The sequence below is a fragment of the Schistocerca nitens genome, chromosome 5 (assembly GCF_023898315.1).
Source record: "Schistocerca nitens isolate TAMUIC-IGC-003100 chromosome 5, iqSchNite1.1, whole genome shotgun sequence".
Taxonomy (NCBI): Eukaryota; Metazoa; Arthropoda; class Insecta; order Orthoptera; family Acrididae; genus Schistocerca; species Schistocerca nitens.
In genome coordinates, this window is record NC_064618.1 from 691,708,237 (window position 1) to 691,733,684 (window position 25,448).

Below are 25,448 nucleotides of genomic sequence, written 5' to 3' on the forward strand. Positions count from 1 at the left end.
CCGTAAGTAAAGTACCCTCCTCCATGCACTCAATGAAGTTTTATGTAGACAGTAACCTTCCTCTTGGTGTGGGAAATAGGGATTTATTTTTATACACCTCGCTCGCTCTATGCCGACTTAGTTGCGAAACATAAATAATAGATTCGAACAAATCATGTAATGATTTCTGTCGTATAAGGAGCAACATAGCTATTAAATAATAGCAACGGGATTACGAGAGCAGTCAGTTCCAGTGTTACGTAAAATAACGTTATAGCTTGTAAATTATCACGACACAAAATGAAGATGATAAACAATGTGGGACTTCCTTCCGTTTGCGTTTGAAACTCTCGGAGAACCCCTGTGCGGTGAGGAGGGTGGGAGGGGGCAGCAAGGGGAGCCTCAATTTGTTTTGCCGGCCCGGGCCTCTGACAGGTTTAGTGCGCCACTGCTCGTAGAAAACCCCACGGTAGGAAACCCCACGACACCGACAGATCGACCTCTGCTCGGGACACTTTCAGTGAAGTGTCTGAATGTCGATGGAGAAATGATAGCCCATACTCCCTCAACAACCGAAACAAGAGAAGGCAGTGACGTTGGAACCTGGAGCGACGTCGACCTTTATAACTCATCCCAAAGGTGTTCCACTGAAGGGAAACGCCTTTAGGCGGCCAGCATATTGAGTGAATCCGTGCAACGATAAAACAGCAGTAGCGGGACGAAGTGACGCAGCTAACGGAGAGGCGCATAGATTTGAATGTTTTTTTGGGTACGGAATTATTGATGAAGGCATAGGTACTGCTTTCCCGAGCTGACATACGGCATTTGCCCGTATAAAGTAACTTTCCAAAGTTTGTACTCCATTAATTGCTACTGACTGGCAACAGGAAAAGTACAACTCTGAGTAGTGTTAGCTTAACCGATTTAAACGGGTAGGCGCTAGTAGCTATACATGGGCACCACCATCCCAGATGTACTTACGTATTGTTAAGAAGACTATAACTACGGACCCTCCCACCCGAGGTTAGAATCCTCCTTCGTGCTTGGCTGTGTGTGTTGTTCTTAGCATAAGTTAGTTCAAGTAGTGTGTAAGTCTAGGGGCCGATGACCTCAGCAGTTTGGTCCCTTAGCAATTTACACACATTTGAACATTTTTTTGACTATAGGTAATATATATTAATGGCCATTGCGTTGGAGAACAAGCTCGTTTTATCATCGTATAAGCAACGGATAGTCAGGTTCGCATAATTTCTAACCATTATACACCTATCGTTAAACAGAAAATAATGTTACACTTCAATCGTGTGTACGTTTTTCGTATTCACTGTTCGTAATATAAAACGGAAAATAATGCCTACGTCGCTTAAGTATTAAATTTGTAAAATAACACCCGGAATACGGCTTAGGTGTCCGTTTGGGCATTACTAATTAATTTGCAAGATCATAAACATTATTCTGTTATAGTCATTTACATACACGTTATGCGATTTCTTCCATTCAGTCACGTAACAGGTAATGCGGAAGGATACGTAGTGTAATGTTCACTGTCATGTTAGGCGTACAATGAAGACTGAGTACTTCGTCAGCTTTTCAAATCTAACTGCTTAGAACTGACCAAGCAACAAAATGCTCACTCACTCATTTGAATTCGATTTGTGCTAGTGAGCAAAGGTAACAGAATCAAGTTAGGTGAAAGTAGTACCCACATTTAGCGGGAGTGAATCTTCCTCAATTCTGTCTATTGTCCCTTTTTTTACGCACGGGGATTCGGCGAGGGGTTGGGCGAGACAAAGCTACTTACGTCACCGTACTGCCCAGGCGGCAGTTGGCGCAGCGGAAAGAATGCAGAATAGTAATCGGAGGGTTGAGACTCTATGCAAAAACTTAATTTTTTATTTTCAGTCTTTGAATTACTTATACTGCATATTTTGCATTTTTTTAATATTCTTGTAAAAGGAATGAAAAGAAAAGTTAAAGGAAAATTTGGGATTGCAAATAAATTTCTAGGAACGGATTGTAAAGCACACACGAGAAATTCTTATATAAAATTAGATATTTATGTTATTTTACATGTGCTGGTGTGACATTAATGACCGGCCGCGGTGGCCGAGCGGTTCTGGGCGCTTCAGTCAGGAACCGCGCGACTGCTACGGTCGCAGTTTCGAATCCTGCCTCCGGCATGGATATGTGTGGTGTCCTAGGTTAGTTAGGTTTAAGTAGTTCTAAGTTCTAGGGGACTGATGACCTCAGATGTTAAGTCCCATAGTGCTTAGAGCCATTTGAGCCATTTGAGCCATTTTGACATTAATGGCAAAAACATAGGACCCTATTGTTCAGTGCAGCTGCCGAGGGCTGCTTCATAGGTCAAAATGAAACTAACGGATGCCGTGTAAGCTTTAATTACAATCCGTTCTCGGAAAGTTGTTTCCAGAGTTCCCGTGGACGCTGTAAGTACTATCCTTGGAAATTATTTGCAATCTCAAATTTTATTTTGCTTTTCCTTTACACGCTTTTTACGAAGGGTTTAATAAATACATTCTATTGAGCGTTATTTCGGTTTATTTGCAGCGTAAGTAACGTAAAACTTCAAAATAAGAAATTAAAAACGTTTCCTCATAGGGACTCGGCACGCACGGCCCTTGCATCAACGTTCTGTACTCTTTCCACTGCACCAACAGCTCCCTGGTAAATACACTAACATAAATGGCTTATGTCTCGACTTACCCGGGCCAAAAATGCCTTTTTTTCTTTCGCTAAACGCTTGGCCACCTGAAGCTCCCCTTCTATCCGGTTACCCATGTTTGTGGTCACATAGGCGGAAAGAAATAATTTCAGGATTAGTCCATGAGATACGGATTCATTCTCCACCGACAGCTCCCACCTGTCTGTGCACTGCTTTTAGCGTAGGACTACATATTTGTGTACGACGTTTTTAGTGAGAATATTTTACATCATGGCTGGAAGCAACAACCAGTTTACGTTGCCATCTGCCAACGTTGATTATCAGACGGTGACCCTTACTCGGTGGTTGTGTGGGATTCTGCGTAGCATAATGCCTCATAACTGGGATAGATATCGTCTATGTGTTGTATCCTGATACTATTACCTTTAGTTCCCGTCATAGTTCCGTTTCTGTATTTACGTTAGATATTTTGAAACACAGTCTAAATTTTCATTCTACGAATCAGTATGTTTGCATTGAGTTGAGTGTGAAAGTGAATGTTGGTGTATTTGGTTTTTTGGTGAGTGCCTTGAAGCTGAATCACAATCATCAATTTACTGTGAAAGAGCTCTTTGTTCCAATACTCTTGTTGTGAAAAGGAGAGGTGATAGGAATAAGAGTTGGAATAAAAAGTAAAGAAAACATCCCTAGACTGCGGTACTGCATTGCGGCTACAAAGATTAGGTAAGATGCCAACCACTGACCTTTTCCTGCACTGCATAGCAATTAGAGAGCCGGTTTCGAGGTGATAATGTAACGATCGAAGTAAATGTAAATGTAAAAGTCTGGAGAGGGCAGTTATATATAGCACACCGTCGTAAATCAAATGCATAGAAGTTTTTCATTGCTGTTGGCATCGATAATAATTTGCCGAGGGAATCTGCTGTTGTTCCAGAAACGTAGTTAGTTGATGCTTAAAAGTTTCGGATTCAGCTTTTAACTTCCTCGGTACCGTTAAAGGAGACACATGGAAGGTTTGTCACCTTCAGAAAGACACAAACATCGTTAATTTTCAGACCATTCAGTCATTTTTCAGTGTAGACACTAGGACAAATATACAGAGGATCTATGTTCCAAATATCTGTTCTGCAGTTTCTCACCCAGTGCTATAGGATGGAGCGTCTATGTAGTTTCGTCCATTGTCTTGCGTCCGTATCGGACGACAAATTTTATATGCGGCAGTTTATATACCGTAACTTAAATGGAAAACATAGTATGTGTGACACCATTCGCCCTTTAAGAACTACGATAACCGGAGGGTGTCTATTGGCGTAGTACAACGTTCCACGCTGTCGTTCTGACATTACTATGAACCTAAAAGAGATTCAGCGAATGGATGCGCACGTGTAACGACGAAATTCACGGCTTAGGGGAAGGTAATCCAAATTCATTCCTGTGAGTTAAACAATCGGGAGTAGTTTGGAACCAGACTTGTGCTGATAGTTGTCTGGGATTGTCAGAAACTTAATTCTCTGTAAGTTTCCATACGTGCCTAAATAGACATAGAAGCCAGGGGAGAATGATTTAAGATAGAAATTTCGTTTGTGCGTTAGTAAGTGTTGTTGTTTATTGTTTAATGGAAAACGTGATTTTCTGTGTTCATAAAAATGACATTCTTGTAATTCTGATGCGAATGATGTTGAAACCAGTGGTGGCATAAATGGCGCAAAGAATTCAAACCTGTGATTACTTCCAATCTATGATTCATTATGAATCTGTTAGCGTACAGTCAGTGCTTGAACGTTAACAAAAGTAAAAACTACAGAAGAATTAGCCCCTAAATAGATAGTACCTGGTAACAGATTGGATCAACCTATTGACACAACTCAAAAACTTAAAATTTGGGAAAAAGCTAAACATTTGCTTGAAACATTACATATTAATACATGCAAAGCTAGAGTCGTATTTCCTAAAAGATAGGAGTAGCTGTGTTGTACGTTCTTCCATTATTCGTTATCAAATTGCAAATGTGAAGTTTCAGTGAAGCTTTCAAAACACAGCGGAACTGTATGTGTACTTACTAAGGGAGCAACATGGTGATATGCTGCTGTTTTTTGTGTACCTGCCCTGCAGCAGTAGCAAAAGACACTATGTGGCTTATTAAATCATCCAAAACGGTGTTTCACACGCTTGGGGGCACACGGTTCTTTTGTTAGTTCGTGTGTGGCGCCTAGGGGGCCCCGAGGTATTGTAGCCCATTCTTGCTACCCAGGCTGCATTTCCTTTCCTGCGCCCCTCACTCCCCACCCTCGCTCCTTCCCTGCTATTTCCTCCTCCCTCTCTCTCGGTATTCTTACATATGTTGACCTGGTTATCCACCTGGTTTCCTGTATTCCTTGTGATTTTATTTCCCTTGCCTTTCCTCTTTCATCCTTTGTTGGTGTCTTTGGTTCCCCTTTGGTGTTTGGCCTCCACTTCAAAATTTTCTATCTTCAGTGTGAGCCATTTGGGGAAGAATTCCCTCCCTAGCGTCTACAGCGTCAATTCCTTTCCCCGCCATCCTTTCCCCGCCTTCTTTTACCCCCTCTATCCTGCTAGGTCTACAGCAGGTGTAGCCAGTGCATGTGGTGAGACTGTTATGTACATATCTGGCTGATCCCCCTGACAACTCAGGGATCACACTTCAGATACCTGAGCTGTTTCCTCACCATGTATGCCCAGGAGTGGTGGTTCGTCATTCTGGAGCATTGGAACTCCCAGTAACAGCCACCATGCCAGATGGCCCTTGTTGTGGCTGGGTGGCGCCCATGGGGAGAGCCCCTGGATGGTGTGGGTGGTATCAGGGTGGATGTTTTGTACACGAACCATATCAAGCTCCAAAAATCTGTCCACTGTCCTATGGCTATCTCTTCTAGTGGTAACAGATTATTGAATGATATTTCTTATGACCCTGCAGCCCTCCTTTCCCTGGCCAGGCTCGCCAGCTGGGAGTAAAACATTTCCCCACTACCTGATCTGTGCTAGGACTGATGGGGACAAATTCACCGCCGAAAAGCTGCTATTTTTTATGGAAAATATTGAAGACAAGTTGGGCGAAGTGGAGTTTCTCACTAGGGTGTGATTGGGTTCTCTGAACATCAAAACTACTTCTGCCGCCCAGTCTGCAGGTCTCTATGCTTTTAATCGTCTTGGCGACGTCCTGGTGTCTGTTACACCCCAACTATCTCTGAATATAGTCCAGGGAGTGATTTTGCATCAGGACCTCTTTCTTGAAACTGATGAGGAACTTTGGGCTAATTTGGAACAATGGGGGCATTCATTTTGTGTCCGCAGCTCGTGGTCGTGCGGTAGCGTTCTCGCTTCACACGCCCGGGTTCCCGGGTTCGATTCCCGGCGGGGTCAGGGATTTTCTCTGCCTCGTGATGACGGTGTTCTGTGTCATCCTTAGGTTAGTTAGGTTTAAGTAGTTCTAAGTTCTAGGGGACTGATGACCATAGATGTTAAGTCCCATAGTGCTCAGAGCCATTTGAACCATTTGCCATTCATTTTGTTTGCTGTGTGCGGATACTGGCGCCTTTATTGTAGCGTTTGAGAGAGAGACCCTCCTAGAGAACGTGAAGGTTGTGTGTTGTCAGTGTGATATGAAGCTGTACACCCGCCACCCATGCTTTTGGCACTTGCATTTCGGGCATGTGTGTTCCCGATGGATGGCGGACGCTCCATGTGGTGGTGACTGTGGACACCCACTCTATTAGGGATGCCCCTGTGTTCCGCCACCTGTATGTGTAAATCGTCACAACTGTAGCTCTCCACGCTCGCCAGATTGCCCAGTTTACACGAAAGAAAAGGAGATACAAGAGTATGAGTCTCTGGATCGACTATCTTACACGGAGGCTCATCAGAAATAGGATTGACTCCACCCTGTGTCAACGACTTCTACTTTTGCCTCTGTTACATCCCTCCCCCTCCTCCTTCTTCCTTAGCCCACTCCTTTCCCCCTCTCCTCTCCCCTCCTCCGCCCCCCATGTGGTTCCTATGCCCTCCCCTCCATTTGCTCATCCCCTCCCCTGGGTGAAGAAGTGGCCCCCCCTTCACCACCCACTGGTGAGACCACCACTCGACCACGGGACACACAGTCTGTGTGTCCCAAAGAGTCCCACTCTCGTTGGGTTCTGGATGTTGCAGAAGCCTCATCTCCCTCTGCGACCTGTCCTCCTCAACCTGTGAGAGAGAGGAGGAGGAGGAGGAGAAGGAGGAGGAGGAAGAGGAGGAGGAGGAGGAACATAATTCCCAGGAAAAGGCTCCTCCCCCCCCCTCCCCTCCCAGTGCCCCTGAAGGTGCCATCTTCCCCCTGACAACCAGAGTCTGATATTTATGGATGACACACCCTTTGTCATTGGAGCCAGATGGTGACACAGTGGCACGATTGGCTCCAGCCTGTTCACCTCACATTTGGATACCCACTCCATGATCATCCAGTGGCATTGTAATGATTACCATCTTCAGAGTTGTAATGCCTTATTGCCTTTTATTTGGCAGCTTGTGTTCTCCAAGAATTTCATTTTAATGATGCTCACTCACCACCCTTCGCAGGTTATGTGCTGTCTTTCAGAACCAGGTTGGCCGTTTGGGGTCTGTACATTGGTCTGTATGGATATTATTAGTATGTGGATCCCACTTTGTAACACACAGAAAGGGTTGCCCTTCGGCTCCACTTGGGCTCTGGTAAAGTTTGTAATATCTATGTCCCTCCTGACAGGTCACTTACATCTGCTACTCTAACTGCCCTCCTTTGGCAACTTCCCGCTACCTGCCTCCTCCTTGGGGATTGTAATGCCTATCACCCTTTGTGGGGCAGTGCTATTTCGTCTAGTTGGGGCTCCTCATTGACCAATTTCTTGGAGACCACGACCTGTGCTTATTAATGTTGGTTGCCCTACTCATGTTAGTTCTGCGTATGGCACTTTCTCTGCCATTGATATTTCGCTGTCTTCCCCTCCTCTTCTTCCTCCCTTTCACTGGTCATACTGATGATTGCTGTGACAGTGACCCCTTCCTACTGATTCTCTCGTTCCCTTTCTGCCTCCTGACGACCAGGTTTCCATGCTGGCCTTTCCATCATGCAGATTGGCCTCTACATACCTCCTAGGTCGTGTTTCCACATTACTTGTGAGGTTGTATTGATGAATTCCTCCATGATGTGTCTGATAGTACAATTCACGTTGCCAGAATTGCTGTTCCTCGCTTGATGGGCTCCATTCACCTTCAGCCAGTTCTGTGGGGGAACATGCTCATTGCCACTTCTATCTGTGATCGTCGCCATGCATTGCAACATCTTGAGCAGCACTCATACTCTGTTGGTCTTACTAACTTTAAACATCTACTCGCCAAAGTGTGTTACTAAATCAAACAGAGCAAACGGATGTGTCAGGAATGCTTTGTCTCCTCTCTAGGTTCTTCTGTCCCTTTTTTCATGGGTTTCGGCATGCTCCACACCCTTCTGCGGTTGTCAGTGGCAGTCTTCCATTTGTGGCCTTACCCTTCTGTACAGATCCACCAGTTCTTGTGGAACACCTTGTGAACCATTTTGTGATGGCTTCTGTGTCAGCCTCGTATCGAGCAGCCTTCCTCCTATGGAAACAACCGACTGAAACTTCTCACGTATGTTTTACCCCATGTCAGGCAGAATCCTGCAATGAACCTTTTACTGATTGCAGCTTCCTCTGACCCTCTCTTCTTCCCATGATTCAGCTCCTGGCTCTGATTCCATCCATAACTAACTGCTTCAACACCACAGTCCTCCACAATGGCAGTATCTGTTCCAGGTGTTTAACCATATTTCGATCGAAGGCATTTTCCCCTCTCAGTGTAGCGACAGCATTGTGGTTCTTGTCCTTAAGCGTGGTAAGGATCCATTGCCGTTCGATAGCAGTCCATCAGCAAGACAAATGTGCCCAACAAGTTACTAGAATGGATGGTGGCTCGTAGGCCCAGTTGGGTCCTTTAATCTCGGGACCTTTCAACTCTTCACCAGTGTAGCTTTCAGGAGGGATGGTCTCCAATCGGTCATGTACTTTGATTGGAAACCACAGTTCGGTAGGCGTTTTCTTGGCACCAACATCGTTTGGCAGCTTTCCTCGATCTTTGTAAGACCTACTACACAACTTGGGGCCATCACATCCTCCTTATGCTCCATGAATGGGGTCTTCAGAGCCCCCTTCCCGATTTTTATTGGCTAGTTCCTGTCTCACTTGTCATTCAGAGTCTGGGTTGGCACTGTTCTTAGGTCTCCACGGACCCAGGAAAAGGCGTTCCACAGGGCTCTCGATTAAGTGTCCTTTTTCTAATCGCTGTTTATGGACTTGGGTCGTCTGGTGGACTGTTGGTCACCCCTGCTCAGTATGTGGATGAATACTGTGTTTGGGCTAGCTCCCACTTGGTGACCTTTCTGGAACGACAGCTCCAGGGTGCCATCTGGCATGCTTCCACGTGGACACTCTCACACAGTTTTCAGTTCTCTCCCCTTAAGTGGTAAATTTCTGTCGTTATACTGTGGTCCATTCTGATCCAGAGCTGTACTTCGATGCCCAACACCTGACTTGCGGTCGCCCAATTAAGTTTCTTGGGTCTTCTTTTTGACAACAAGCTTACGTGGTTGCTTCTTAACTATATCATCTGAATGTTGGTTGTTTCCATAAACTCACTATTCTTAGCTTCCTTGCCCACACATCTCGGGGTGTGGATTGTTGGAAACATCGTGGTCTTCACTGGACATTAATTCTGTCCCATCTGGACCATGATTGTAAAGTTTATGGATCAGCTGCTCCTTCCACGCTGCTCCTCTTGGATTCAGTTCACCTCTGTGTTATCTGTTTAGCCACTGGTGCCTTTCACACTGGTCCTGTCTATAATCTTCTGAGATTCATCTCCTTTTGAGTAGGCGTTCCCAGCTCCTGGTTTTCTAAGCCATCACTATCCACTCCTCACCCTTTCTAATCTATTCTTTTTACAGCTTCAGGCCATCGCCCACGTGCTGCCAGCCCTTTGGTGGGTTTGCTGGTAGGGCTCCACCTCGCTTCTGTGTGCTGTGACTTCCATCTCCCTCCTTGTTCTCTTTCCCACATTGTTTACCAGCCACCCGCCCTGCATTGGTTAGTTCATCGGCCAGGGACTCAGATTGATCTCATCCAGGTACCAAAAGCCTCAATCGCTCCAGAGGTGTTCTTTTGATTGTTATGAACGCTCTTAAGGGAGTTTCAGGATGGCATTTTTTACAATGATGGCTCTAAATTTTCTGGTCATGTGGTATAAGCCTCCGTGTCTGCTGTTGGCATGGAACACCATATCTTGCCTGTCACATGTGGGGTGTTCATTGTGGAATTGATGGTCACCTGTTGGGCCCCCTGTTTTATTAAACGGTCTTCCCTCACACGAGTTTTGTTACGCATGGAGCCAATGAGTGTTCCTCATATCGCTCAGAGTTTTTCCCACCACCCTTTGGTCTGTGCCATCCGTGGTCTCACTAATCTTGATGATGCTGCTTGTTCGGTTGATTTCCTTTGGGTTCTTGGTCATGTAGGTATCCCAGGTAATGAAGTCGCTGGTCATCTGGCTGGGGAGGTGACTGCCTATCCCCCATTCTCCATGACCTATACAAAGGCGGATTTGAGGCTTTACATCAAATCCATTTTTGCTCAATCGTGGGCTGACTCTTGGGAGGCTACCTGCTATATATAACACGCTTCTCACCATCCAGGAGACTTCCATCATGTGGCGTTCGTCCCTTTGCCTCTCCCGGCGGGAATCTACCATCCTCTGCCATCTTTGCATTGGCCATACTAGGTTGACACATGTTTGTTTACTCTGCAATGAACCACACCTCATTTGAAGATACATGGTTCCGCTCGCAGTGATCCATATTTTTGCTGGACTGCCCCTGCCATTTGGCCCTTCGAGCTGAATACGCATTCCCATCTTCCTTGTCTCGGGTGTTAGTGGACAACCCTCGAATGTCCTCGGTTTTAATCGCGAAAGTGATTTGTACTCTCAGATACAAGTCCTTGAATGTTCCTCTGGCATTTGGGTCCCTCAGCGTAGGCATTGGTTATGGAGGCCTTGACCTTGCCTTCATATTGGCAAGGTTCTCCCCGCCTTCTCCCAACATTTTGTCTAATCTGTTGTGCTCTTTTGTTTCCTCTTTTCTTGAGCCATCTTCCCCTAGTGTCGTCCCCATTGTACGATGATAATGGTATGGTGTGGGTGTCGGTGTCGGGACGGAACGGGTCGGTGGTGGCGCTGGCGCTGGGCCTCACAGCGCATAGCGTTTCTGGGGCATCCCCGTTTCCATCCACCTTCCTCCTGTTCTTCCTCTTCCTGCTGTCCTAGCGTCCCTTTTCTCTGTTTGTTTGCACATTGGCCCTTACCCTTGACTGGGCTGTGCTGTTTGTTTTGTTCTTCCATTGATACCTGCCAGCCTTGATCGTGAGGCCTATGACCTCACTGTTTCGTACCCTCTGCCAAATCAGTCAACCAACCAACCAACGACGTTTGGCATAGGCTTAGTAATGTCTAAAAATGGGCATTCAGATTCTTTCAGTCCTTGGTAACAGTACTTTTTAATGTAATTTCCCTGTTGGGTAAACATCCAAACATGGATTGTACAAAACCACAGAGTTTTATATAGAAACGACTGATGGATGCTGAAATACATCTCAGCGTTTTAAAATAATTTCTACTGTGACTTAGCTGTTCAAGATGGTATTATCTTATAAGAACTAGAAATACTGTAGTGGAACTCCTGGTTCCTCAAAAACAAGACTTTTTTACAGTTTGTGCATAAAAGGTAGATTCGCATAAGAGCGGTCATTTTGAGCTTTTTGCTCCTGCTTCTGAAGCTCTCCTGGAACCGACATTGGCGAAGACAGACATACTTCTGCACGTTATGATGCTGTTGTTTCAGTTCTTTCTAACTTCCTTTTGAAGCGAGTAGCTAATTTTTAGTCACTTTCATTCGTGTCCGAGGACTATTGTGAAGTAGGCTACATTGTGTTTTCATCCGTAATACCTGTGGATACGCTTCCTTCGATGAGGAGTATCCCTCTGACGTGCTAAGATAAGACTGGTTATCGGTATTACTATCAGTAATTATGGCCAACCACTCATACTTGAGTCCACTGAATCACTTCACCTTCTTCGACAATAACACATACACCGTCCTCTGCCGTCGTACTGATCTCGTGCATAAAGGGTCAACACTAAGGCGGAAATCTGAAAGTAACACAGTAACTACGTCTACGTGGTTGGTGCCTTTGTAGGTCACGATGGCGTGTAGATTACTCCGCAGCGCAGACAGTTCGTATTCTGCCTGCAATGCAGGGCTGGAGTGAGCCCTTCTTATGTCCGCGGCGGTGCTCCGAGCAGAATGACGTCACGGCCGCGGCACAGATCAAAGCCGTGTAGGCGGCCTGCGGCATCGCTCTCCCCGACGCGCTGGCCGTCACTGGTGCAGATATCTGCAGCATCAGAACGTCTGGGCTCCTTCTGAGAACAAGGGGCAGTTACCTGCCAGGTACAGCTTACGTTATGACTGAGCGGTGGCGGTAACGTATTCAGGTAGCCAGACTAACAATGCCAATTTATTTGTACCCAATATACGAGCAGCAATTGAAACTTTATTTTGTAAATCAGACAAGATTGAAGTCCTTCCAGTTGACAATTTAAGTTTTGTAGTAGTTGTTGTTTTATAAACTTTTATTAACAGCGCAATTGCTTCAAACATTATCAATACTGAGGCAGATCTCTTTGGTTTTTGAATAGTTCGACATTTTATTACACTTTTCGTTTCATTGTAAGACACACCCCAGAAATGCTTTAATTTTCACATCTGTTTAACCTTTTAATTTTACCTTTCAAAATTTTTCGGACTTCATTGGTGCATTAATTTTGTTTCAATTGAAACTGTCTTTCACCTCAGTTACGATTCGATTTAAATTACAATAGATTTTCACAAATTGTCGTAGAAAGCAATTTTTCATGTACCTTATCACACGTGTTAGTTCGTTTATTTTGCTATCTTTGCGTGCTCAGTTGATTCAGCGTGTGACTGTCAACGCCTTTGGCTGCCTCTACCGCTTCTTAGATAAAATTAGACGTTTAAGGAAATAATGGTTGAAGATACACGTTTTCTTCAATATGATGTTAACCATCATTGGAGCCGTTAGTAATGACATGTGGCTAGTCAGCCGGCAAAATGAATCCAGCAGCAGCTCTTCAAGGTGCGTTAGATACACAGGTTTTTGTCCATTTTAAGTAGAGCGCCGTAGTACGGAAATGTCTGATACAATCTACTGGGTTTCGTAGCTATTCAGGATCCACTTGGTGCGTTGCTTAGTGCAATTTTATTTGAACCATATTTCTCGGTCCTTAACGTAGCTAGCTTATGCTCTGGATGTTTAGGAACCAGAAATTCCCAATGTCTTCACATTATTTTTTTTAAACAGCCTTTACCAACACCATGGTTAAATGCAAGTCTACAGTGATGGGCTTGAATACACGACTGTATCGTCTTCAATGATTTGTCTAGATGTTCTTTGTTGCTACGGGATTCCTATCTGAATGCGTGATATAAATATTTCGTACGTGTACTAAATTTGTAAAATGAAACTCTGTAAACAGTAAAACCGAATGTCCTGGCGTCATGTGTGTGTGTGATGCCTTTCACATGTGTCGAATGTTCCATTTATTTCTAATTCCGTAGTCACACTGGTAGGAAAGAAGAAGTTGCGAGTCGAAAGAACATCTGGGTTCTTACTTGCCCCATATCGTCTTAAACGAAATAAATATCCAACTTTTGAAAATGAACATAAAAACAAAACGGTCATGACCAGTAAATTAAATTACAGGTCATAAAGAGTGACTAGTTGCTGTAAATCCTTCATAGGTTACAAGAGTTCATGCCTCGTTCATTCAAACAGTTAATTTCTCCTGATAGTGGGGGAAAAGTCAGCTTGTCAGTCGGTTTCGTCTATATATTCTACGAAGAGGTTAATCAAACACTGTTTGGAACGAGTTCCAAGAGTTCATTCGAAACATTAAATTTCTGTAAATGAAAAGTATAATTTGATAGTGAAATTTAAAAAGTCAGGGGAAATGAGCTATCAGGAATTAAAATGGGTCCTGTTCTTCTCGATATTCACAACGAAATACTGGTTTATTCCTTTTAAGTCTGGCTTTCAAAGAGAACTTTTTACCAATGCTTTATTACTGAACGTTGTTTCTTTATGTGCATGGTTTCCTTGTCGATTGGTGTATAAGCAAAATGACGATGAGATAGACACATGTCAGTTTTTTTTTTGTCGTGCCATGTACTGAAGCACAATTCGCAATATTCTACTTTATAAAGTCTACACGGCCTAAATTTCAATAGCACATTGAATTAATAAATACTGTTAAAGTTAAAAGTTACAAAGATACCCTTTAAAAAAGAATTCTACAAAATTACAACAGCTAACCAGTTGGTTATCTTCCTAAAAGTGGACGTCGTGTTGTGTTTTTATTCTCTGTAATAATGGCGTTAATCCTTCAGTTTGTCATTTTCTTTTCGCTGTCGTTCGTTCCGCTCTTCATCACAAATATTGTTACGTTCGAAACAGAAAAGCATAGCATTCATCTGCAAGGCATCAAACCACTAACTGCCTTACCTCCACAGTAAAATAAGTATTTCGCTGCGAATGTGTGCTGCTGTTGTGCTTCGTAATTCAAAAGAACGTACACTGCCCATTGTCGTATGCGACTGAAGTAAGATTTTGTTCATCTTCATAAAAACCTATTTATTGCGTATTCCGCTCACAACTGAACACAAAAGGCGAATATACCTACAGAAGAGAGAGACCTATGCGCTGTGCAGCTCCATAAACAGCCGGTTACTCCAAGCTGTTATCAGTATTCATCAACGGAGGACTTTCTGGACGACCTTTACTATCATAGATTCATCGCCAGACACCAGAGCTCTAGGCGGAAGTTCGAAGTATGTTCTTGGACTCGGAGACTAAAAAAGACCACCTGTTGTCCGCCGAGCTTAAGGTGAATTTAGCCAACTCATACGGTTACATGTGCAAGGAGTCTGATGAACAATTTTCGTCTGGTATCACTGCTATATATAGTAGAGTTCAGCGGCGTTTACAATCCGAGGTCTTGCCGTTCGTGTAATGTTACTGTGTTCGCCAGATTCACGTTAACTCAGTCAGTGATGAGAAATTTTTGACCCATCGCTTGTATTACTTCATTTTTCGTCGTTGATAGCAGCTGCGGCTGCTTCTGCAATATGATAGTATTTGAATTACTCGTAACAGAAACATAGGGAGAAATTATTCTACCTTTATTTTTGACAACATCTTCATTTCTGGTCATGAAATTAACTATGTCAGTTCTCCCGCCAATCAACTATGAATGAGAACAGTGTTCCAGAGTAGCCATCTTGCACCAGCGGAGAGCTCTACTGGCCATGCACAACTATCCAGTGTAGACCTAGATTCTTTTCAAATTGGTGACGCAATCTCTTGCATGACGCTACTGATAAATTTGTTGCTCATTTGCATAGTTGATTTTCCTGCGTGGGTAGATTGATAAATTTGGGCATCGATTTTGTCCTTGAAAGTAGGCACTAGCATTGTGTATAACCCGTTGCCAGCGATGTGAATGTCGTAGGTCACTCTTGACAGCGCCTGTTGCGCTGATAGTTCAAGTGAAGCAGTCTATTGTCCGATGAACCTCTGTAATAGTTCTGAAGCGAATGCTATAAAGTGCTTCCTTCATCTTAGGCATTAGATCAAAGTTATAAGGGCTTAGGTCTGGGGAGTGTGGTGAGTGGTACAGCACTCACTGATCTCATCTGTCGAACCAGTTAGTCACAGCTTGTTCCATTTGCGTACGAGCGTTTTCCTCTAAAAGGATGGGCAGGTGCTGCAGGCAACGTCGCCGCTTCTTTCTCTAAAATGTTCTTTCTTAAGACATAGCCTGCGACTAGCTTAGAGCGGCAAACTTCCTGTAGGATCCGTCCAGGAATTTGCAGAACAAAACTCGCGCGCATATAGCGCAAGTTGCGACAGATGTGTTCGATCGATGGGGCTTGGAGGTGCTGTACCACCCACCACAATCCCCGGACATAAGTCTTGCGATTTAAAATTGATTCCTAAACTGGAGCAATCACTTCGTGAGATTCACTTCAGTATTGTTAGAGAGATGCGTCGGGCAATAGACTGTGCTACTCGAACTATCAACACAACTGACGCTGCTGATGGTATCCTACGTCTTTCACATGCTTGTCAATGTGTTTTACACAATGCTGGTGACTGCTCTGAAGTACAGTAAAACATCGAAACAAGTATCTATGTTGTAGGAGTCTAAATAAACACACAAACACCGTCCGAACAGGCCTTGAAGGCCCTACTTTTGCCACTAATGAAGTTGCAATACCCGTACTTGCAAAAATAAAACTAATTAGGTAACGTAAGTGCCTAACATTCACAGTTTGTTTCGAGAAGATGTGAAACAGGGGACGATAGGAAAGAGTCTAGATTTATATAATGAAACACAGATGCTTTCCAGGGAAAATACCTGAAAAAGATACTTAGCCTCTCGCTCCTGAACAGCCATCGCCCGATCCACTACTATTCCCCACCCAAGGACGAGCGCTCAGAAAGACTTTCAACCTCTCGCTTTCAAATGGCATGATCCTACGTCTACGTTAATTACAAGACGTATATACAGCCACTTCGGTTGCACAAAATTTTGTCAGTTGACCAAGGTTTCGATTGCACTAGGGCACTCTTCATCAGAATAAAAAGTTAAGTGGAATACCTGTACTCCGACCAGCGGTCACAGTATACGAGTACAGAGCCAGCCACCCTCCTGACCGAGGTTTACACGCAGCAAAATGTAGAGGCTAAGAAAAGAATCACGCCCGTCTGAGATTTACATGCTTCATTCTCAATCGCTTCCTGACGTTTGGGAAGAATGCGTATACCCTAGGCCTCTTCCCGGAGTTATCTCACTGCCTTTCGCCATAAATTCACTCTCCAGGTTTTCAGCTCTCTCAAGGTCTGTATTTCCTTCCCTAAGAGGTCACTCACTGTGTCTGGTGTGTCCATTTTCAGCCAATATATAGTTGGGCGATACTTAGTAGTGATGTTTGTGAGATCATTCCATGAACAAAGAGTGCGCCACATCTATTACACTGAATTGTAGGTCGGGAGCATCGGTGGATTTTAGAGCTTCCGCCTTCGTTGGTGGGCTACTTCTTGTCTACTTCAATTTTATTGAAACAGATGAACTCTGGTGAAATTACACGGGTTATCTGCAATGCTTGTGGTCTTCTGATACACGCTAAATATTCTGATTAAGGTTCGTGCTGTTGAAGGTCTGTGTGAGATAGCTCTTGTAGCGACATATGGATCCAATGAGATTTTCTGCTGGGACCGAGCTCGCCACGCGAGATAGATTGAAGAAGTCTATCGTGTGTCATGCGCTGGACGTGGTTAATGAAGCTGAACACGCGATTCATGAGGGTGCTACCCATTCATGCGTAGACTTACCATTTGATTTTATTAACTAGCGGAAACTGCTTCTAGTGAAACGCTCAGGGTTGTTGTCATTGCAGTTATAGTGTGTCAAGGTTTCTCAGGTTCTCACCCATTTGGTAGTAATGAGACAAACGCCAGATACACCGTAAGTTAGTTTCAGCCGCCACATGATATGTCTTCGAAGCGAAGGGGCTCGTCATACAGATAAAGGACAGTCCTTGCCGATGGAGCACCTGTGGATCAGATATTGTAAAATGGGAAAGGCCGAACGGCGAAGCAGTCAGTCTGTTTCGGCTTAGATTGGTTGCATCATCGGATGACTCTCCGCCATACATACTGTCTGCAAAGAAGTAAATGAAGAGTTAGCGTGCGTCAATCCACTGAAGATTTGTAGTGTGATATGTCCTGCCTCACGCTGCATGGACGACGACGAATGACTTAGAAATGTCACTTTATGACCACCGTCCTCCATTTCAATAAAGGGAAACCATTGATATTTTCTTCTTTTCTCTCTATATTTATGCTTGGTCAAATACATGTTTTAAAATTTTCTTGACATAATCTATTGAGCATAGTGCATTTACTTGCTCAAGGAAGATGTTTCCTTGCATACGTGAGTAATACACTGAAGTGACAAAGAAACAGGTACAGGCATGCGTATTCAAATACAGAGAAGTCCAAACAGGCAGAATACGGCGCTGCGGTCGGCATCGCCTATATGAGATAAAAAGTGTCTGGCGTAGGTGTTTGATCGGTTCTGTTGCTACAATGGCAGGTTATCAAGATGTGAGTGCGTTTGAAAGTAGTGTTATAGTCGGCGCACAGGCGATGGGACACAGCATCTCCGAGGTAGCGAGGAAGTGGGGATTTTCCCGTACGTCCATTTCACGAGTGTACTGTGAATGTCAGGAATCTGGTAAAACATCAAATCTCCGACATCTCTGCGGCCGGACAAAGATCCTGCAAGAATGGGACGAACGACGACTGAAGAGAATCGTTCAACGTGACAGAAGTGCAACCCTTCCACAAATTGCCGCAGATTTCAATGTTGGGCCATCAAAAAGTGTCAGCGTACGAACCATTCAACGAGACATCATCGATACGGACTTTCGAAGCCGAAGGCCCATTCGTGTACCCTTGATGACTGCATGACACAAGGCTTTACGCCTCGCCTGGACCCTTCAGCATCGACATTCGACTGTTGATGACTGGAAACATCTTGCCTGGTCGGACGAGTCTCGTTTCAAATTTTATCGAGCGGATGGATGTGTACGGGTATGGAGAGAACCTCATGAATCCATGGACTTTGATGGACCTGGTGGAGGAGGCTCTGTAATGGTGTGAGGTGTGTGCAGTTGGAGTGATGCGGTCCCCATGATACGTCTAGATATGACTCTGACAGGTGACAAGTAAGTAAGCATGTTGTCTAATCACCTTCATCCATTATGTCCATTGTGCATTCCGAGGGACTTGGGCAATTCCAGCAGGACGACGCGACACCCCACACGTCCAGAATTGCTACAGAGCGGCTCGAGGAACACTCTTCTGAGTTTAAATACTTCCGCTGGCACCAAACTCCCCAGACATGAACATTACTGAGCATATCTGGGATGCCTTGCAACGTGCTGTTAAAGAAAGATTTCCAATCCCTCGTACTCTATGTACAGGGTGATTACAAATGATTGAAGCGATTTCACAGCTCTACAATAACTTTATTATTTGAGATATTTTCACAATTCCTTGCACACACATACAAAAACTCAAAAGGTTTTTTTAGGCATTCACAAATGTTCGATATGTGCCCCTTTAGTGATTCGGCAGACATCAAGCCTATGATCAAGTTCCTCCCACACTCGGCGCAGCATGTCCCCATCAATGAGTTCGAAAGCATCGTTGATGCGAGCTCGCAGTTCTGGCACGTTTCTTGGTAGAGGAGGTTTAAACACTGAATCTTTCACATAAAGAAATCGCATGGGGTTAAGTCGGGAGAGCGTGGAGGCCATGACATGAATTGCTGATCATGATCTCCACCACGACCGATCCATCGGTTTCCCAATCTCCTGTTTAAGAAATGCCGAACATCATGATGGAAGTGCGGTGGAGCACCATCCTGTTGAAAGATAAAGTCGGCGCTGTCGGTCTCCAGTTGTGGCATGAGCCAATTTTCCAGCATGTCCAGATACACGTGTCCTGTAACGTTTTTTTTCGCAGAAGAAAAAGGGGCCGTAAACTTTAAACCAAGAGATTGTACAAAACACGTTAACTTTTGGTGAATTGCGAATTTGCTGCACGAATGCGTGAAGATTCTCTACCGCCCAGATTCGCACATTGTGTCTGTTCACTTCACCAGTAAGAAAAAATGTTGCTTCATCACTGAAAACAAGTTTGGCACTGAACGCATCCTCTCCCATGAGCTGTTGCAACTGCGCCGAAAATTCAAAGCGTTTGACTTTGTCATCGGGTGTCAGGGCTTGTAGCAATTGTAAACGGTAAGGCTTCTGCTTTAGCCTTTTCCGTAAGATTTTCCAAACCGTCGGCTGTGGTACGTTTAGCTCCCTGCTTGCTTTATTCGTCGACTTCCGCGGGCTACGCGTGAAACTTGCCCGCACGCGTTCAACCGGTTCTTCGCTCACTGGAGGCCGACCCGTTGATTTCCCCTTACAGAGGCATCCAGAAGCTTTAAACTGCGCATACCATCGCCGAATGGAGTTAGCAGTTGGTGGATCTTTATTGAACTTCGTCCTGAAGTGTCGTTGCACTGTTATGACTGACTGATGTGAGTGCATTTCAAGCACGACATACGCTTTCTCGGCTCCTGTCGCCATTTTGTCTCACTGCGCTCTCGAGCGCTCTCAAGCGCTCCGGCGGCAGAAACCTGAAGTGCGGCTTCAGCCGAACAAAACTTTGAGTTTTTCTAAGTATCTGTAGTGTGTCGTGACCATATGTCAATGAATGGAGCTACAGTGAATTTATGAAATCGCTTCAATCATTTGTAATAGCCCTGTATTTATGGACAACCTTGCTGGATTCACGGTGTTAGTTCTCTTCAGCACTACTTATGACATTAGAGTCCATACCACGTCGTGTTGCGGCATTTCTGCGTGCTCTCTGGGGGCCCTACACGATATTTGGGCAGGTGTACCACTTTCTTTGGCTCTTCAGGGAAGTTGTTTATGGATGTGATGACGTTCTCATTCGGCAAATGTGTCTTCAGCTCTATTCATTAGATCAGTAAACAAAAAGCTCATAGGGCCAAACTTTGTTCCCAAGGTTTGTCTCTAGGGTGCGATGGTGGATCTGCAGTTACATAATTACCAAAGAGGATCTCCGGATTTTGTCTCAATATTTTCAAACACAAAAATGAAATGTCTTTGCAAGACTATTTCAGGTCTGGAGTCAGGCTTTCCAGGTCAAGAATGGTTCTTGATTCTATGTCTTGCTCATATGATATTGTTACCACTTCAAACACCTAACAAACGGTATTGCAGTGGACGAGCCTTGAGCTAGCGTGAATTTTATCGTCAATTTCTTCAGTAATAACTGCAACTGTTGGTCCGGAAGATGCTGTATCTACAGCTGTCGTAGGAGTACTCTTAAGTTTGTTTCTTCAGAAATAAATAGTATTCACCGTGGTGCTTGTTTTTGCCCATTTATATGAAATGTGTGACGTGAATATCATAGGAAAACTGCTAACAAACGCACACGTGTTCACTTTATAGGAATTTTGAAAAGAACTACACTAAACTGCAGTTATGTTACTTAACATCGTTTCTCAGTATTCGGTAGAAATTTACTACAATTATGTGCCCTTACCATGACATGGTACGATTTTGTCACTTCTCAAGTAAACCTATGTTTCGTACGGCGTTTAATACTACATTAGGCAGTTGTTTTCCAGCTTTCGAGTATTGTTGGTATTCAGTTTCTTCGTAGAACTGTTCTCCGTAAGTGAGCAGTGTGGTCATCTCCAAACTTGAGAAACGTTACTTTTTCAAATTCTGAGTTCAGTACTGTGGTCATGTTGCGTCTGACATCAAAAGTTACGCACTTTTTTCATACGAATAAATTTATATTTTACATATGCCACTTACAATAATACGAGGGCTATCCACAAAGTACGTTACGTTTTCGTTTGTGTCCGTTAGGGGCGGGGCTAGCGCGGCCATCTTGATGTCACGGAAGTGCGTGCTGTAATAAGGTTTCTACTGCAAAGAACTGTACACCGATAGAAATCTATCGGCAGCTTTGTGAAGTGTATGGGGACAACATAATCACGGAAGGTGGAGTGCGTCAATGGGTCATAAAATTTAAAAATGGCCGAACTAACGTTCACGACGAAGAGCGAAGTGGAAGAGCCAGCATAGTGACTGCCGAACTTGTCGAAAAAGTCGATGCCGCGGTCCGTGAAAACCGTAATTTCACAATAACGGAACTGTCTACGAGTTTTCCACAAATTTCACGAAGTTTGTTGCACGAAATCATTACCGAAAAGCTTGGTTACCACAAGTTTTGTGCAAGATGGATACCAAAAATCTTGACAGAGATTCACAAAAATCAGCGAATGGCTGCAGCGTTAACGTTTTTGGACGCTTACGAGAAAGATGGCGACTCGATACTCGATCGCATCGTTGCCGGTGACGAAACATGGGTTAAGCATGTGAACTGCGAGACAAAATTGCAGTCAATGCAGTGGGGGCACACAAATTCCTCCCAAAAACCCAAGAAATGCATGCAGACAATGTCGGCAAGGCAGGTGATGACGACTGTCTTTTGGGACAGAAAAGGTGTGATTTTTGTGGATTTCCTGGAAAGAGGCACTACAATAAACTCTCAAAGGTATTGCCAAACTCTGCACAACCTCAGAAGAGCAATACAAAACAAGCGCAGGGGAAAGTTGGGCTCAAAGATCTTGCTGATTCACGACAACGCCCGGGCCCACACGGCAAATGCCACTCGTGAAGTTCTCGAATCTTTTAAGTGGGAGTTGTTTCCTCATCCGCCGTACAGTCCCGACCTGTCACCGAGCGACTTCCACTTATTCCAAGCAATCAAGAAGTGGTTGGCTATGCAGCGTTTTGATGACGATGCACAGCTTCAAGAAGAGGTAACCACGCGGTTGAATGCGCAGGCGGCCGAATTTTACGACGAAGGAATTTCCAAGCTTGTCCATCGCTACGATAAGTGCCTTAATTTAAATGGCAACTATGTAGAAAAGTAGTATTTAAGTGTGGCTTTCATCTGTATATAATAAAAAAAATTCCAATACTTTATTTATTTTTAATTCCAAAACGTAATGTACTTTGTGGATAGCTCTCGTAAAACGTTATTACGTGTACTCTGAGGAATATTTCTACTACCTGAGCGGTGTCTGCTCAGTAGCAGTTTCTTTCATACTTAAAAAAACACAACAGACTCCTTTGTTGAAGGAGATACTGTTACTCGTTGGTGTGTGACCTCAGGCATTCGCCTTGAAGCTGACTGCCCAGTAACTTAAGATGCTTACCACAAACCACAACACGGGAACAACAGGAGACGTCTGCATTATATCGGTGTCCGATAACTTTACTTCATAGAAAATCGGTTAACTTGTTCTTAAATAGAACGACCTTCATTTAAACATCGATAATAAAGCCCTAACACAATCAGGGGCAAATAAATAAAGCACGCGTGACAAATAAAGCACGCATGTAATAAGAGCTATAACTTTATTTGTTAACTTCTAATAGTCAACATTATTAACGCGAAGATATGAGTAGAAAACGCATCGAGTAGCAGTAAATAATACACTGTTATCTATTACATTCCGTGGATACTCTCGGACTGAAACGATCGCTGTACATATTCTTCTGCGCACATGCCTTTGGAAAAGGCAAGATATGCTCAAAAAGAGCTTTGTGTCTGAAACATTCTACAATCCATGTGTATAAACAGAATGCTTCACTTCGCCATAGTTCTGGTAGCATTAAATGTCAAGAGTAATTCTAGTATTTAAATCCATACTCTTCATCTAATTTTGAAGTGCGGATACACTGCATTTTAATTTCGACTGGAACTGATTTCACTGCTCGACTCGATACAAGCTTAGTACGGTAGAATCACATTTATTTCGAAATTATTAAAGCGCATTATTAGTAATTTCTTTCGCAAACGAATATTGGTTTAACAGCAACCTAGAAATGACACTGTGTTTAAGGTGACAATTTTGATATCAACACGCACTGTTTCCCCCAAAATATGTAAGTAGTATCTGCAGGCTTAATTTACTTAATATCCTATTAAGTTTGCAACTGTACGTTGCTGTGCATTAAGAACCAATTTCCGTTTCATTTATCGGATTGAAATATTATCTACGCCCACCATGTCGGTGGTTTTTTAGTCCGGTTTCCCTCCTGATTCTGAAACATACCTGACGGTCGCTTTGCACCGTGCGAATTACATCGTCATAAGTAACTATGGAACATGTGAGATTATGCGTCTACTCGCAGCACGCTGCTTAATCACAAATATTCATCACTCTTCCCTAAATTACCCGTTGATTACTGCTGTCTAAAATGGCATGGTGCCAACTTTCTGTCTAGGCATACTGTACTTAACCACAAATCTAGATAGGAAAATGTATTTGTTTAAGGAGGTCTTATACACCGAGAATATTTTCTCACTGCGTGTCAACGCGTAGGACACTGTAATTATCGTCTATCCGGTCAAATCAATTATACGTTTTAGATATTAGATATAAAACGGACGAGTTCAATTTTTGCGTTATGAATATTTTCGATATCATTACTTACTAACTGAGAAAACCGAGCAGCATGCTGCCTAAAACAGACTCCAAGAATGTAATACAGTATTTCCATAGATTACTCCCGATGCGATATTTATGGATTGCAGTATCCACGATTGTTCTCAAGTGAAATACGATAAATGATAATTAACAGGGCGCGTAGTTTTTGTACCTGCTGTATGGAAACTGGCTGGCAAAACAGCAGACGTCGGAGAGCTTGATAATTAGCAGCAAGTGGAACTGCCTGTTTATTCTATGCTTAATGATCATTTTATCCGAATCGTCAGTCAACGGTTTGATTTCAGTCTTAAATCTTCGTCTTAATCTCAGTGCTTGTATGCATTATGTTATGTTTAACGGCTAGTAAGTTCGTGTTATAGTGAGCAACAACGCAAAATTCTAAGTTATTTTATTAGGCGACACTTCCTCGTACTGTCAGAATGGCTCGGCAGAGAATGTGACATCTGCGGAAAAATTGCAGCACTGAAAACTACCAAGTGATGGAAATGAACTTGTAAACACGGGCTACGTATGTGACAATACACGAATGAACTGAACAACAAAACCGTACACAATATCGAACCTTCAGAATATTTTATAGTCGGTGACGAAAACTGGAGTGGAACAACCGGGACATACCGCGCGAGATAGCGCTGGACACGACTCGCATTCGGGAGAACGACGGTTCAAATTCGCGCCCAGCCGTCCAGATTTAGCAATTCCGAGAGTTCCCTAAATCGCTCCAGGCAAATGCCGGGATGGTTCCTTTGAAAGGGGCGGCCGATTTTCTTCCCCAGCCTTAAAACAGTCCGAGTTGCAACTACGTCCGTACTGACTTCGATGCTGACGGTACGTTAAATCTTAATATTTCTTCCTTTTTAACTGGGGAATTGCACCGGGTCCCTCGAGAACGGAGAGTCCCTTGCGCGTAAAAAAATTGAATAAAAAACAAGGCAAAATTAAAATGGGAACAATAGTGGGTCAGTCAAGCGAAGTCTTTCCTTATATTAAAATAATCAACGTTGGTTACGGGTATCATTCTGACGTAAAGATATGCTTATCGTACAGTCAACTTCACCTAGCAACCGATGCTCTGTTCAGTTCGTACATGTACTCGTAAGCGAAGGCAGATATAACATAGAGAGTTGAATTCACAGAAATGTTATATGTTGTTGAATTTTAAATGGTTTAAATTTATTGACACGTTCAATGAAGATGCTCTTTGCACTCGATATTCAAAGCTAAGATTCGTAGCCACTAAAAAGGAGTGAACATATGTCTGAAGTACACACTATTTCGACTTCTAACGAAACAGCTAGCTACTCCCGCAGCCATATCTCCGAGAACTTCCTTAAAGCGAACGATTAATTCTTGTTTTGTTAGATCAGGTGGTATACAATGGGGTAAGAAGTCGGGTACACATGATACTGCTACAAATTGCTTATCA